This window comes from Seriola lalandi, unplaced genomic scaffold (assembly GCF_002814215.2).
Source record: "Seriola lalandi dorsalis isolate HSWRI2012SDOR001 ecotype SW California unplaced genomic scaffold, Sedor1 jcf7180002054981, whole genome shotgun sequence".
Taxonomy (NCBI): Eukaryota; Metazoa; Chordata; class Actinopteri; order Carangiformes; family Carangidae; genus Seriola; species Seriola lalandi.
The window spans coordinates 1656743-1660151 of record NW_019525661.1 but is presented as its reverse complement, the minus strand read 5'-3'; positions in this window follow the sequence as shown (position 1 = coordinate 1660151).

Here is a 3409-nt window from a genome sequence, read left to right as displayed (position 1 = left end):
TACTTCCTCAATGGAGTCTAGGGGGCAGCCCAGGACAGAGCTCGCTTTCCGGATCAGTTTGTTGAGCCTCTGCCTATCCCTGTCAGTGCTGCCCCCTCTCCAGCAGACCACAGGAAGTAGATGGCTGAGGCCACCACAGAGTCGTAGAAGGTCCTAAGGAGAGCCCCACACAGGAGGACCTCAGTCTCTTCAGCAGGTGAAGGCGACTCTGACCCTTCTTGTAGAGAGCGTGGTGGACTGGTGGACCAGTCCAGTTTGTTGTTCAGGTGGACCCCCAGGAACTTGTAGTTCTCCACCACCTCGATGTCCAGTCCCTTCATGCAGGTTCTAGATCTGAGACGTACTACTATGTGTGTGAACATACGAGTACCTGATTAACTGTATGACTGACCACAACCTAAGCAAACCTTACAACAACAAGACATCAATCAACAAGTTAACAAAACATTAACAAAGTTAACACTCTGCTGCTTAGCTATGCTGTGCTGTGCTATGCTGTGCTGGGAAAGGTTAGGCCCAGTCAGTTAACGTTACCCAGTCCTTGGAACAAACAAAGAGGTCCTTTCCAGTGTTGTTGTCCAGTCCAGTGAGTTGGGAGGCTTCCTGGTGGAGTAAAGTCCTGTCTGGCTGTGTTGCTTTGCTGTTATCTCCTTTGTTCTCCTCTCAGAGTTAGTTGTTCCACGCTAACTCTGCTACGACTCCTGTTGCTTGGAAAATCAGCTGGCCTTGTGTCGTAGCTGCTGATTCTGAAGAGAACTTGGTTCACTCTCAGTTAATCTGAAGCAGGTCGCTTCTGTTGAGAAGAAGAGCGTTTGCAGGCTGCTGTGAGCAGGCCGGCGAGAGACCTGGTTTCTCAGGTAGCAGGGCTGACCTGGGTTGGGGCCTTGTTGCCCTTTGAAGAGCCGAGAGGAGAGAGCAGGAGCCGTTATATCAAGACATTTCTCAAAACCAGAATATGATCAGGGTGACTTTTGAACACTGGAAATAAATCATGTACTCATCCCGGCAGTAGCCCCCGTGGCACTCAAAATTTCCCTGGAATTTTCTAGTTTTAAAATTATTATTTACTATTAATATTTTAATATTAATATTTTCTTAATTTATGATAGCCAATAAATTGATAGATAACCGAAATCCAACATATTTGGTGTCCAGCTCATGAGGTAGAGCTCAGACCAAACACAGGATATCCAATGTTAGGTTCAGTGAATCCAGAAAATGAAAAGATAGCCTGGGTATGCTGAACTTGCTTTGTGGGACAGACCTCTGGTGTGACGAAGGGGTTATGACAGGTATGGTGACAGAACCTTTCATGATGGCGGTAGGCCACGTTGTAAAACAGATCTGTTTCAAGCACTTGTCTTCTTTTGATCCTGCCCTGCCCACTCCTTGTGTACACTATATGAAGAAGTTTAGAGCTGCAGGGCTTTTCTAACAACACTGATCTCTTACGCTGGTACCACAGACCTGTCTCCTCTTCTTTCTCTTATGAAAGTGAATCTTTCATCTCACAAGAGAAAACAACTTTTCCCTTGTAGAAACAAACCTGAGGCCATGTTTCAGGCTATGTTATTTATCTATGATATGTGATCTGTGACCTGACCTGAGATGTCATCAAAAGGAAAACCATGCAAATTTCATGGAAATTTTGAAATTGAAGCGGCTGACATCCTTATAAAGGTCAATTAGTGTCATGTACATTGTACATACAGGTCAGCACAGTGGATGACAAAATGTGAGTTCATGGGCATATTTAAAGTATGAATTGAGAGTGCTCTCATCAGAACCCAACATTATTGACATTGTTCTGTGGCTGTTCTAGTCCCCAGGCCTGCTGAGCAAATTCATTAGGCATCTTTCCTCTCAGTGTTTTTAATTTTTGTGATATTTTGTCATTTTGACTTAGAGATAAACAGCAAAGCCCCTGTTTGGTGCTAAGCAGGTAGTGTGCAAGTTTTTTTTTTGTTTGTTTAAAATTCATTTGATTAGAAGGCATGTGTGAGCTGTAAAACCAAAACCGTGAGTGAAAGTGGTATTAAAACACTCCATAGGGATGTGGGGAGCTGCAGAGTTGGTGATAATTCTCTGTGTAACACAGAGTTATTTGAACTATTGTTAATATTGTATTGATTACTGAAGCTTTTTTCTGACTGATCATAGTCAAACTCTCACCCTAGAAATATTTCTCTTCACATGAATGTAAAAGCCACATGTATTAGGACACATCGCTGTTTCTTGAAGAGATTATAACGAAGTCGAAAACTAGCTGGCAAATGCACTAATAGCACTAGATTTGGTGCTCCATCTGCAGAAACCAATTTTCCCTTTATCCATGGGAAGTGAAAAGTACTGCTTTGGCAGCTGCTTTCTATCAAGATCCAGTCTGCAAACTCTCATCAAACAAGATAAATGATGCTCAGGGTGGAGGAAGAAGGTCAGAGAGGAAAAGAGCGAGGAAGTTTGAGTGCTTAGCGCGGAGGGAGAGGGAGCGGAGGGAGAGGGAGACAGCCACAAATGAGATTGGGAGAGAGAAAGCAGGAGAAGAGAGTGGTCTTATGAATGGAGTATGAAACTGAGAGGCACAAGGAAAGAGCAAGAGAATAATCTAAAGACTGACAGATAGAAAGAAGTGCAGTTCTCCATTTTAAACCCTGTCCTGGAGCACTGTGGAGAACAGAGTACAAGAGCTCATTAACTTCCGTCATGCCTTGCTGTTTCCTGCTTATGAGAGGAGACCATGAAGTCTGATTCAAAAATGCTACACTTTATCTTGCTAGTTGTTGCTGTTATTTTGTACTGTGAGTCCTCTGGCTTTAGAGAATCTGACTGATGTAATAACACAAACAGAAAGACATGGAGACAAAGATAAAGAGAGAGATCCATCATTATCTGAACTCCAAACTAAGGACTCTAATTTCTGTTGCCTTCTACTGAGCTCTCAGAAAGAAGTGTCTCATGAGGAAGACACCGGCACTGACACCACTCTGGTTTGAAGAGAGAGGAAGTGGTGCTGAATAGTGAAGGGAGAGTTTCTGAGGAACTAGTGCCAGACTTGACTGGAAAATGTTTACAAAATGCTCTGTTGCTGTTTGCTGGCTTCTTAGCTACATCCAGCTAAACCAGCTATGTCTGGAAACTTATGTTTTTGTGCCATTTCCTTAAACGCACTGAAACGCCTAATTAGTGGAAATGTTAATATAATCAAAACACTTCTCCCAGACAACGTGTTAGAACATGAGCAGTACACAGACAGTCTCAGGTGGTGAAACCTCTGTTTAATCTCTTCTGGTCTCCATTACAGGGCTCCAGTGCTCCACCATTTCGGTCACACATGCAACCAAAAATATGTCAGGTGTATTTTCATTGGTCACACTGGTGGCTTGCCGTTGCGGGACCCTGGATGTTAAGA